The following is a 13,528-nucleotide window of genomic DNA, read 5'->3' as shown; positions in this document are numbered from 1 at the left end:
TTGAACAATTCAAACTTTCCCACAAGGCTTTCTCAGACCCATTATAGGTGAGTTACATGGACTGCTCATCACTTCTCTCAAGACTCCTTGCTTCACAAAGTCTGCAATTATCTGAGTCACCTGTATGAGGACATCCTGTGCCATGTGGTACTGCGGTACCTGGGGAAACACAGCATTTGTCTTTACATCGACTTTGACTGGTTCTACTCCTTTTATCAATCCCACTTCCTTTCCTGTTAAGTCCCACACTTTCTCTGTGACTGTCCCCTGCAGGTCTGCGGGCAAATCAGTCACTGTGAACTTCAGGAAGAAGCTCATCAAGGGGTACTCTTCATCTGTGGTCTCTGTTTCTGGCTCTGAGATCTGACCATCATCTCCTTCATCATCACTGTTTGTCTGTACCTCAATTCCTTCACTGGAACAAGTGATAGAACACCTCGTCTTGCACAGTAAGTCTCTTCCCAGTAGGGACACCGGACTTGAGTCGCAAACCACAATTCTGTGCAATCCCTGGAAGGTACCAATCTCAACCTGAACCGGATCTGTAATCGGGTTGGTCAGGAGCTGGTTTGCCACTCCCACTACCTTTATTGTACGTCCCAAAAGGGGCAATTTCGGAACCTTTGCACTTCTGACAGTAGAGCGCGTAGCTCCTGTGTCAACCAAGAATGAGACCTTGTGACTCATCACTTTCCCTTGCACATAAGGTCCCCTCTGATCTACTTCTAGGGACGCTGCAAGCCTGCACTCTTCACTATCTGAACTGTCATCCTACCAGTCATCGTTTATTCCATTTTCACTACGCAAAGGGAACTGTTGTACTGTGTTCACTTTGACCCATTTCTTGGCCTGTGACCTGTTGCTGTCCCATCGGTGCTAAGGGCAACTGCATTTGCTGTCTAGGTACCACTGGATTCTGCTGTTGCACTTGCTCCATCTGCACTGGTTGCATACATGGCATCTGCACTTGTTGCATGGGTTGGAGACCCTGCATCTGAACCATGTTATGGAAGTTCGGATTGGGACCCCTCATTCTTGGTCCTTTAACATTTTGGAATGCATTTATATCATTGCTTTGTTGAGCAACACCCTCCTGCACCATCATCGGGCATTCCCGCTTCCAATGTCCGACGCCCCCGCATGCATGACAGGGTAACACCTTTTTCATCCCTTGCACATCATTTTGAACTGTAACGGTATTTAAGTCTGGACCACGGTTCACAAAACCTCCTCGACCTCGGCCTCTTGCTTGCGTTTGAAACATTCCGTTTCCTTGCGGCTGTTGCACCATCTGTTGTACTCCATTTCCCTGCATCCCTGCTTGAGCTGCCTTAATTTGCATCACCATCACTTTCTCCTTCAAGTTTCTCTGCTTCAACTCAATCTCGTCACTTCAGTATTTCGCATTCTGTAACACCTCCTCAATCGGCTTCGCTTGCCAACAGATCAAATGATTCTTAATCATCTGGCTAATCTCTGGCCTAAGCCCTTCATCAAACCTGAACACAAGGTGATTCATGTCCTTCGGCTCTATGACCTCTGTAATGCTTAAACGCTTTCAACAACCTCTCGTAGTAGGTATGTATCGACTCTTTAGCTTCCTGTGCCGTTCGATCAATCTTTTGGCAATCGATATTCTGTGGCAACACCTTCTGCTTCAAAAACTCAAGTACTTTATAGTAATACTTCATTACCTCAGGAGACGGTGCTCCCGTAGTCCTGTCCCTTGCCGGTTCCACTGCCGGTCAGTCAACACTCCTTTTGCACTCAAGCCACAAGTCAGCTGGAACAATGATCTCAAACAGTGTGTTCAAGTCTTCCCAAATACACTTCGCAAGCTTCACAAACCTATCTGTCTGCTGGTACCCCTCTTTTGGCTTCTCCCTCAGCCTGGGGAAAGTCATTAGTGAATGACAGAATGTCACCCCTAGACCACGGTACATGAACAAGAACCCCTCAAGCTGTCTCTCTCATGGGCAGCATTTTTATTGTATGGGTATCCAGTGCTGGTTTTGCTTGCTGCTGCTCCAAACAGTCACCTTTCCTTTTCTCTCTTTTCTTTGCCCATCTGCCTTCCGACTTCTCTAAGGCTCCCCAAACCTACGCGCTCTGCAAAATTTCTTTAAGGTGTGCCTTCATCCCAGTAGACCTCATGTGATCAAAATCTTTAGGTTCGAAGTCTAGCCTGTAACTCCTCTTCAAATGCTTAGTATTGTCTAAGTCTATGCCATATTTGTCTACCAGGTTTGCACACCTCTGATGCACCTTGCTCACTTCCTTTGTAATCTTTGGGCACAAATACCTCAATTCTGCCTCAGTATATGATTCTAGTCTGTTCACTCCCATGCTCCCTTCAACTAATTCAGTTGCTTCCATGCCTAACCTCACAAAATTCAGGTACTCATCCCTTTCCAACCGCTCTGCTGTCGCCGAGATAGTCTGTGGTGTATTCAGTTTGTCTAACCATTCGTTCAATTGTTGCGCCGTTAAGCCTTGCAACAAGATATTTCCAGTCTGTATCATTGGTGTTTGTGACGCATTCACACCTGGGATCTGCAGAGTCAGTGATCCCAAACCTGAGTGTCTCATGGCATCTGGAGGAACACCTATCGGACTGAAGTCTAACATAGACCTCGACCTCTCTACCATCTGTTCCACTGGAGTCATCCCTTGAGAGCTCCCTACGAACCCTCCTCTTGTCATGTCTTGGGTCATTACTCCCTGATCACATATGCTAGGCTTGTCCTGTACGTACAATGGCACTGGGGGACCAACCGTAATAGGCAAGGATATGGCGGCTGATTTATTCCCCACAACCTGTGGAACACTGGCTCCCAGATTCTGATTCACTATCTGATCCGTAGCTAACTGCGGTCCAGTGACCGAAGTATATCTCGGAACCATCTGTGGCTGTGGCAGAAAAAATAGAGTTGGCTCAATCTGCACTAACTTTGATCTTGCATATGCCTGGCCAGGCGGCACCATCAAGCTCGTAGTGGTTTCTAATATTGGACATCAGGGTAGAGCCTCTGAATCGGTGGTGGCTGCAACTGCGTCTGTATCTTTGAAGCAGTAGACACACTGACGCTATTCTGTACTGGAGCTGGTGTCGCAACTGTATTTACCTGTGCTATATTTGCTGTCCCCTGGTTCTGTGTCGAGTTTACATGACCTGCACTAGTACTTGGTCTATTGTCATCCATGGCATATGGCAGTGGAAGATCATCTAACAACTGATTAAGGAACTCATCATCATCTGAGTCATCTGCATCTGCCCAAGACTTCTTAGTCTCCTTTTCCTTGCTAGAACTCTTATCCGTTTTACAAGTGGCCTTGCGTGTCGGATTCTTGAGTTATTGTCGGAAACATCCTAACACCGTCTAGTATTTCTCTTCTCCACATTTTGGGGGTTATTCTAACTTTGGAGGAGTGTTAATCCGTCCCAAAAGTGACGGTAAAGTGACGGATATACCACCAGCCGTATTATGAGTTCCATAGGATATAATGGACTCGTAATACGGCTGGTGGTAAATCCGTCACTTTTCCGTCACTTTTGGGACAGATTAACACCTCCTCCAAAGTTAGAATAACCCCCCCTGTGTTCACTATCCCATCTAGCTTCCACTAGTGTCTTTTCTGCCTTTCTCATCCTCCTCTCAAACTTCTGTTGCCGTTGTCGTATGGCCATCAATTCCCAAATTGCTAACGCCTCAAACTGTGCTGGCCTCGGAGGTGGCTTTTGCTCGTTTAATGCCTTCCGCAAATTCTCTAAGATCCCTATATTGAACGACCCATTCTCTGGGAACGCCAAACACCCATCCTTCTCTGTTAATTTGCACCATTGCTTTAGCCAAAGACATGGAGCGACTCCTTTTTCCTCCATTAAGGCGTAAGCCGGAGTATCCTCTGGCGGTGTAGGCTCCCCCACACTCGCAGTAATGTACACATCTCCCCTCAAAGCGCTCTTTAAAGCCTTGAAGAACTTCATTTTTGTATCTTTTATTTTGTCTATAATTGAATCAGAAAGTGACTTTAATTCCCAGAACACCCTACGCCTACCTTCTCAACCAATTGCCTCTCACGGACGGCTGCCAATCCGTGCGCGACCCTTCTCACCAACTGACCTATCCCGCGCGGCTCCAATGATGTCACACTCACAAACACTGCGGCTGACAAAGTCTAGCGGCTTGTCTCCCTCAATCTTGATTCACACAAACTAATGCAATATATTGCGAGCACTAACAAAACTCACATTTGTCGGTTTACTACAGGAAGGGTAACACAATCGCTTCAGGACTTTACAGAGATTTCACTTAAAGCCTCAGCTGCTACTCTCTCGTTCTCAGATCCTGCACTCGCAATCAGAAATCTCCATCGAAGTTTCACTCACACACTTTGACTCAAACTCGACTCGTCAACCACGCCCGATTGACCTATTAAACTGCGCAAATTACAACATAAACCAAGTGTCTCAGACACTTATCAATATACTCCGGAGTCCTTGACCACAGAGGGTCCATACATCACCAACAACCACGTAGACAATATTTTTTTAGCACAAAGCGGCACACTCACATGAAGTTCGCCGACTTCCCTACTCCCATACTGCGGAGTACGCAAAACTGCTACTAAAACGTTACCTGGCCTATAATTCTCACAAACCTCACAATTCACCTGCGGTATGCATAAGCTGTGCAAGTGCAAACCCTACGCCACTCACTCTATCACTAGAACGCCGAGAACATACTCAACTCACTTTGGCAGGCTCCGGGGTCCCGGGAAAGTAATTTGGGGCTGAGGGAAACATCATCTCTCCGATTTGCATTATCTCAAAAACCAATTAAAAAACAATGGTCCCTCGTCTAAGGGCCCCAAAGGGCTGAAACCGCCCTCTGCTACCAGAGCTGATAACGCATTCCCACCTAGGTACTTTACTTACACAGAGACTCGTTCTAGGCCAATGAACCTTTTGACCCTGATTGGGGATTCCTTAAGACGAGCTATCTATTCAGCATTTCAATCAATAGATCAATAACCTCACCAGTATTCACAATAATGATCAATCGAATTAATTAATAAGAATCAGAACACACCATGACCCTCCAGCCATGAATAACCACACAAATTTAGTAAGATTTATGATATTTATTCCCTATTGGTTACACTCTACTAGCAAGTTTATTAGTATCAGTACCAAAAAACATATCAACCATGTCGCAATGTGGCAACTTTAATAAGACTTGAACAAAGCAAAGATTGTGAACATTAGAACAAAGCACAACGTCAACATGAACCAACGTTAGCAGAGTATCATTAGTGCATTATTCAACAAAGCAGGATTCAGTCATTTGTCTATTTGCATCTGAATTAGTGAACTCCTTAACTATCCTCTAATTAGCATCAGCATGTTGGGCTTCATGCAAAACAATTTAGAAACACGAATTTGGAAACCAAGGCCTCTGTCAAAAGAGCAGTTGGTACCTAGAATGAAAAGGCAAACAGACAATTACAATTCATTATCATATAGTTACCCTCCGTAATGGGTCAGCATACAGAGTCAGTCTTCTTCCTCCGGACAGCAGTTCATTCGCAATCAGCCAGGATAGAACAGCAAAGTCTTGGCAGGATAGGGTAAGTGGGAATACTTCCCTCATAAGGAGAAGAAGCAAGTATCAGGCAAGCAAAAGTGAGGATGGTTTAAAGTATCATAACCGCAAAATTGAGACGGAGTGTCAGAGTAACAGCAGGGGTGCCCCTCTAATGGCTCAGTAAAAGCGCGTAATGGCTAGGTAATGGCAGAATAAGAAAGGCAGGATAAAAAGGCACGCAATGGCTGATTTCTCCTTGTAACACGTTGTTAAATTGCATTTGCCAGACAAGTCTCTAATTTCCAATTGGTCAGTATTTGGTGCATCGTTTTCTCTGTCCAATGATCCGTTGATCACCTTACTAGAATTTTCACTCAAGACAGTTTCATGCACTTTATTGGCTCCTGGGTTTACGTCTTCAACGGGTAGAATGTCAGGTGAGAAAAGCTACACTCCTCACTTCAGTCAGTATCTCCATTGTCTTTACCAGTTTAGGAGACCTTGTACCTGTTGCGAATTACACTGTTGCAGTCGGCAAGAATGTCTCCTTGAGCAAGTCGGGTCTTATAAGAAAGAATTTACTATGGTTACACACACATCTCTAGCTTCTGGAAAAGTACGGTTTTATGTCCTTCAAGAAGACAGCACATTGCACATTAGAAAAACACATTTAATATGAGACCAGGCAGCTAGGCCCAGACCCTTGCTAACTAAGGCCTAGTAAATAATTTAGCAAACCTTAACACATACCTCTTAATGCTAATATAAAATCATACACTAGTACACTATTAATTCATTATTAATCAATCTCATTAATCATCGTATACATTGGTGAACACTCCCCGTGGGTACATTTCAAACGTGCACATTAATTTTCTTCTATCACGTTTTCTATGCAGCTTCATTATACATTACTTTGCAAGCTTTTCATGTTAATATTTGAATATAAAAGCTACACTCCAACAGACTCACAGTGTCAAAAGTCTCTGGAGCTTGTTATGTCCCTGTAGCTCTAACAAGACGTCAGAAAACTAGCCCTTGGAGTCCCTTCAGTTGGTTCTCAGTTGAAGGGGATGGCCTAGTTCTCCTTCAAGCATCAAGGCAGGGCTTCAAGCAGAATAGCAGTCCTTTGATACTGGCACAGCAGTCCTCCCGGGGCCTGAGCAGACCTTCTGAAGTTTTCACAGGTTCAGGAGTATACTGAACTGAGACATAGTACCAGTCTTTGAAGTGCAGGAATTTTCTAAGCTCCTCACATATCTGGCTCTGTAAAGTTCTTCTCTTTCCCTGACAAAGCTCCAAGAGGTCTCTGGTGACAAACGATTAATGTCAGGTTCTTTGCATGTGCTGGAAGCAAGCCCTTTTAAGTGTAAGTGGGGCAGGGAACAGCTCAGCCCCAGCCACCCTGGCAGGATGGCCCATCCTATCCAGTCCTCGTTGTCTCACTGCCTGGCAGGAATACATAAACCCCAACAGCAGAGCCATTTACAGTCATGTGACCAAGGACACTGACAACAAGCACCAAATGGTTAGGGCAAGAAAATGAAAAGTTTCTAAAAGTGGCATTTTCAGAATTATGACTTAATATCTGACTTAACCAATAAAGAAGATTTTAAATTACAATTAATTTGAGTCCAAACATGATATTTCAGCATGTTCCCAATTAAAAGTTAGTATTTATTAAACACAACAAAGTGACCAAGTGTTATCCAATGGGGGAAGTAGGCCTAACAGTAGTGAAACACAAAGGTAGGAGTTTTTCACTACCAGGACAAGTAAAACAAACCACTATGTCCTACCATTTAAATACAATGTACCTTTCTCTCTCAGAGCCTACAATAGGGGTTTCATATCTGTTTTAACAGTGAAGGTTTAGGCCTGGCAAACGTTTTATTACGGCAGGTCAAATTGGCAGTTTAAACCAACACTATACGCTGCAATGGCAGGCCTAAGACATTTTTTAAAGTGCTACTTTAGTGTGTGGCACATTGAGTGCTGCAGGCCCACAAGTTTCTTTTAATTTACAGGCCCTGGGTACATGTAGTAATATTTTAATAGGGCCTTCCAAGTAAATTGAGTGCAAATCATGTGTAGGATACTTTTACCATGTTTTTAGGGAGTGGGCAGAAGCACTTTAGCACTAATTAGCAGTGATAAAGTGCAAAGAGACCTAATGCCAACAAAATAAATTCAGAAAACACAAGTGAGGGAAACCAAAACGTTTGAGGGAAGACCACACCAATTATGTCAGGTCTAACATAGGGCAAATCTAAGCACTATGCACTGGCATATCAATTAGGTATGGTGTTTGCAAGCTTGAAATGTTTTTTGCAAACATAGGCAATAAACATTAAAAGTATCAAGGTAGTAAAATGTAAAAATACCACCATCTATTGGTGGACTGCACAGGTTTACAAAAAATAAATAAATAATGGACCATCTCAAAATATATAAAGAAGAATGTGTGATAAAAGCAGAAATTGAAAACAGAGATTGGTCCACCAGTCCTGGCACTGAAGTGGACTACATTTTAGATTAATGTGCACATGTGCAAGAGCAAAATGCTGTCAATCTGTCATGCTTCGCCCACAACCCTTGATCCATCAGACTCAACATGTCCTCTTTGACAAGAACATTCTGTTATGGTACACACGCAATCACATCCACTGCATTCATAGTGCAGCCTTAAACACTGATCACATCCAAACCCACACATAGTGCAGCCTTAAACATTCTTTGACTCTGGGAGTCCTCATGCCATTCTGTTTACAGCTCTCATATTTATGTTTCTCCACTCCCAAGCACTGTGTTATGATTATCTCTGTCCCCGAGCATCTGCTTGGCATTACACCAGTTTTGTTGTGTCTAAAATATAACTCAAATCCCCGAACACCTACATGGGATTTTGCCTGCTTTTTGTTTAAAGTCTGCCAGTTATTGAGACTTGCAGAGATCTTGAGAAATCTCAGCAACTCTTGGTGGTCATCTGGGGTGCAGTTCTATTCAAAGAACACCCAGGAAGTGAGACTTGCTTTGCCTTGAGATTGTCATCCTGGAAAAAGCTCGCTGCCTGTGGTTGAGGCCCACCGCTTATCTGCGCCATAGGTCCTGCCTTCCAGCAAGCAGCACTAGACTGCTCTACTACTTTGAGAAAGACCACAACCTGAAAAATAGAAAAAAAGATTTTCAATTAGAAAGAAACCACCAACATAGGTACAGTTGAGCATGCATGCATGATAAAGTATATAAAACCAACATTCCTGAAAAAAGAGACTAAAGACTTTTGGAGATTTGTGCTCCAAATAAAAAAGAATTTGAGTAAATCAAAGAAAAGCTTATTCCTGTACAACTACGAGGTGTGAAAACAACTCCTTGACCAATAGCTCAGGGTGTTAAAAGACCCTAGGTACTGTCTTACATTATAAGCAAAGTATAATGAAAGTGTACTGTTGGACCTGGCCCTCTTTGCAGGGTCATCCCCAAGCAGTTTGCCTCCTTCCTCCTATTTTTTCTGACCCCTTTCTGTTGGCTCTAGGACTCTGAGCACTTTATCACTGCTGATAAGTACTAAAGTGCAGGTATTCTCTCTTCTAAAGTTGGTATGATTGGCTTACCCCTAATTGTCACATTTAATTTACTTGTAAGTCCCTTGTACATTGGTATCTCAATTCCCCGGATCCTGTAAATTAAGTGTTACCAGTGGGCCTGCAGCACTGCTTGCGCCACCCACAGAAGTAGCCTTTCAAACCTGTCTCAGGCCTGCTAGTGCAGGGCCTGCATGCGCAGTTTAAAGCCACAGGGACCTGGCATCTAAAATGACTTCCCAGGCCCAGAACCCCCCTTTTTACTACATGTAAGTCACCCCTAAGGTAGGCCTTAGCTAGCCCTATGGGCAGGGTGCTATGTACGTAGAAGGCAGGACATGTGCCTGAATGTGGGGCCTCTCCTGGTAGTGACAAACAGCCTATTTGGTTTCTCACTGCTGTGAGTGCTGCCTTGCTCATAGGATTGCATTGCAAATGCCCTGCCTTGTGACTAGGGGGTATTGTCTGATTTATGAGGGGTAGAGTAGGCATGTTTGGTATGGTTGTAATGGTAGTGAGAAATGCTGCTTACTGGCGCAGGTGGATTTTGCATTACCTTTATAGAAATGCCACTTCCAGAAAGTGAGCATTTCTCTGTGCTTATGACTTTGGTGTTTTGCAGCTTGACTCCAGTCCATGTCTGGGGCAGAGTGACAGCTGGGCTTGTGCATACGTTTCAGACCGCCTGTACACAGGGATGGTGGAGGTGTCACAGAGGTGCATCTGCATATTGAATGGTCATCCTGGGCTGAGAGAAGGGGAGGCGGGTCATACCTGCATTTGTAAAGGCTGTGCCTTGGCCTCACACAAAGGGCTCATTTACCCCAACTGATGTCTGGCGCCTGTGAAGGAGGAGAGAGGGGACAGGCCTAGAACCAGTTGTAACTGTTTGGAACCTCTTCTCCCCCTCTTTGAAATTGCTTTGCAAAACTGAGTATAAGTACAGAGGATTTTCCCCATGAAAAATGCACTTGAAACATCTTAAGGAAATGAATACAGAATGCTGATGGAGGGACTCACCAGGAACCGCCTTGGACTGCTGTGCTGACCTGTGACCTGCTGGGTCACTAGGAGAAACTGCCACTGACTGCATCCCCCTTGTGCTGGCCTACTGTTGGGCCCTGCCGCCCTGTACTTCCCTTTGTCCCCAGAGGCTGGGTGCTGTGCCCCCTGCCCTCTGCAACCTGTGGCTTTTCAGGGTGGGGAGCACTTCCTTTTATCTGTTGGAGTGCATGGAGTAGCACTCTGCTTGATGCCTGTGTCACCCTGCGAGAGCGCCTTCTTGGTAATTGCAAAAGTGCCTTGAGAGAGCCTTGTTTTATTTTCTAAAGTGCCTGGAGAGCACTTTCCTTGTTCCTATGGCCAGAGAAAATCACCGCCATGACCCAGGCATTAATTTTTGCTGAAGCACGTCTGAAGTGTGCTGTGTTTTGTGCTCCAGGGAGGGAGCCTCATCGGAGGCCCCCACACCGCTGGGCCCCCTCCTCCTGTTTTCGGCTCATGGGTGGGGTAGTGACCTCGCCGAATTCCCCCATCCCCGCTGGGCCCCCAATAGGGTACTAAAGACACGTAGGCAAGCTGGGGTGGTGGCCCTCAATGGAGGTCCCCGGTCCTTTCAGAATTAACCCCACATTGCCTCAGGGCAGAAACCAGAGCAAAGCAGCTCTACGGTTGGGACACGGACGTCCCCATTTTGCCCACGCTGTTTCCGGGTAATGTGACATTTCAGGCTTTTATGTTGACACCTTCCCAGGGTTATGATAATATGGGCATTTTTGGGGATGATGATGATCTACCAGATGGTAATGTTCCATGCTATGCAATATTTCAGTGCTGATGTCTTGCCATGTGTTTTCTTATGTTTCTGATATGGACATTTATGATGGTTTTATGACATGCATTATTTTAGTAATGTTTTCCTGACTACTGCTCAGTAACCTATGTGTTTTATGTGACTACTGCTGGCTTTCTCAAGTGTAATAGTACTGTGTAATGTTCTGACAACTGCTTGGGTAGCAGGGTATTACTGACGTGTTTGGTCTAATGATGTTGTGTGCAATATAGTTTGTTTTTATACAACTAACTGCTCGTGCCAATCTACCAAGGGGGTGAGCAGGGGTTATCTTGGGTGTGTAACTCCCTCACCCTGCCTGGCTTAGGTGCATACTCTAGCCAACCAGAAACCACATTTCTAAAATCTACTCATTATATTGTTAAGTTAAAGTCACACAACTTAAATAATATGTTTTGTTGTTAGACTTAAAAAACATACCTAAGAAGGTATTGGCAATTGATGCTACTTCAGTGAGACATTATCATTCCACATTGAGACCACCACACAGTGTGGCTCCTGGAAAATCAGGCAGTTGATCACTTTTAGTTGTCAGACAGGTTCACTGGGGGTGGGGGGCATATACAAATAGGGTACCACTATGGGAAGAGTTTTTCATGACCCCTATGTTTATGTGTGTGAAAGGTATGACAGTGGCAATTCAAGGAAGCACAACCATGCCATACAAGAACAGGACCTAATCCTTAGTTCCTATCTGTTTCCCTTTTTGATACCAAAGCACAACTAAAGAAATAGGGTTTGAAGCATTGGTACATATAATCTCTGTGGTGCCAGATATGACATTGTAGAGCTCAAAGGTAGGTCCACTTGATTCTAACAGAATCACAGTGAAAGGAGCCAATGGCTGAAGTGGGCTGGAGTTGGCTGGCATTTTCCTTATGCTCTATATTGTGGTCTGGGAAAGCAAAATGTGAATGACTACTTAACAGAACAATGGAGTTCTATGAGTATTTGATGACATTGTCAGCATAAGCTGTTATGTGTATCCTGACTCCATTATCCTCTATAGGAGAAAGAGGCTGATTAATAATTACCTTAATTATATAAAATTCCAGCTCAATAAAAAAACAGTAGTGGAGAAAGCGGACAGCCCTGGCTGATGTCCCGTTGAATCTTAAATGCCTTAGAGGTTCCACCATTGACAAATATCCTAACTCTAGGGTTCTGATCTAATGAGCTGAATCCCATTTTGGTCATATCCACCCAAAGATAAGACAAGGATACCCTATCAAAAATCTTTTCAGCATCAATTTCTGACTTCTCCATTACTGAACAGGAGGCACAAAATTTTGGTAAGGCTTCCAGATACAAACTGAATCAGAATAAAGTGCAAATTATTGTGAATATCACTGCACTGGATTCATGGATGACTTCCTATACAACTTTTCTCACATCAAGGTCTCATGTAATTTGCAAGACGTTTTCAAGCATAATTATGAGGTATTGCATGCTAATTCTACTGCATTAATGAAGCGTTGGGATTGGCTGCCTTTCTCTTTCATCTGGAGATGCAACACTGTTAAAATTAATGTTCTCCCAAAGTGTCTCTGTTAATTACACACCATCCCTCTTCGAGTTCCTAGATCATTTTTCCAAGCGATTGGACTTCACTGTTGACAGCATTATTTGGGGGTACCAGAGAGGTAGAAGGCCAATTAAATGAGTGAAAACATTAGCGGAAGAGGGTGAATTGACTACCAGAGTGCCAGCAATAATTTTGGGCAATGTATTTGTTGCTAAGTATCAGATAAGTGTGGTCTGAATAAACTTTACATTTATGAAATTAGATTGGGGACAGAGGATTGTGCATCTTTTTCCACCTTTGACCTCAAGTTTTTCAAGCAGGTTCAATTTAAGATGATGCAGGAAGCTTGGTCTATTTTGATGAATTGGGGGAAAAATTAATTTCAGATTAATCATTCCTACACCGTAGGGTATAAACATGATTTTTGCTGCCCATTTTTCAGGACTCTATTGTTGGGTGTGGCATAATCTGTGTCTTAAAACTGATGGTCACTTCTACTCAGCTGAGATAACCTGTTCCTTTTCTGATTTACAAGGGGAGTTTAGACTTCCTGCTAAAAGCTTTTTTAAGTATCTCCAGGTTTAAGATTTCCTAGTCAGACGATCAAACAGTATAGTCAGTGGGCACAATTTATTGGAATTCATGGTTAAGGGAGAAGACAGGATTGGTTTTCGTAGGCAATGCATGTGTTTCAGTGAGTCTAGGGAAAATTACCTTCAGATACTGGCTAGAAAATGGATTATTTTGCTAGGACGAGAGGTGGATCCCCAATGGCCACCTCAACATTACTACATCCTTTCCACAAAAAATATCGGCCAGGCTGAAACTCAAACAACATAAAATTATCGCAATTTTATATTATGTACCAGAGTGTTTAGCTAACTAGATGGCTGAATATGCAGGTGGTATTTCTTGGCCTTAATGTGGTCTTCTCATTGGAATATATTGGCTCTACTTTTTTCCATCATTACAGCTGGAA

This window comes from Pleurodeles waltl, chromosome 1_2 (genome assembly GCF_031143425.1).
Source record: "Pleurodeles waltl isolate 20211129_DDA chromosome 1_2, aPleWal1.hap1.20221129, whole genome shotgun sequence".
In the NCBI taxonomy this organism is placed as follows: domain Eukaryota; kingdom Metazoa; phylum Chordata; class Amphibia; order Caudata; family Salamandridae; genus Pleurodeles; species Pleurodeles waltl.
This window is presented reverse-complemented; position numbering follows the sequence as displayed.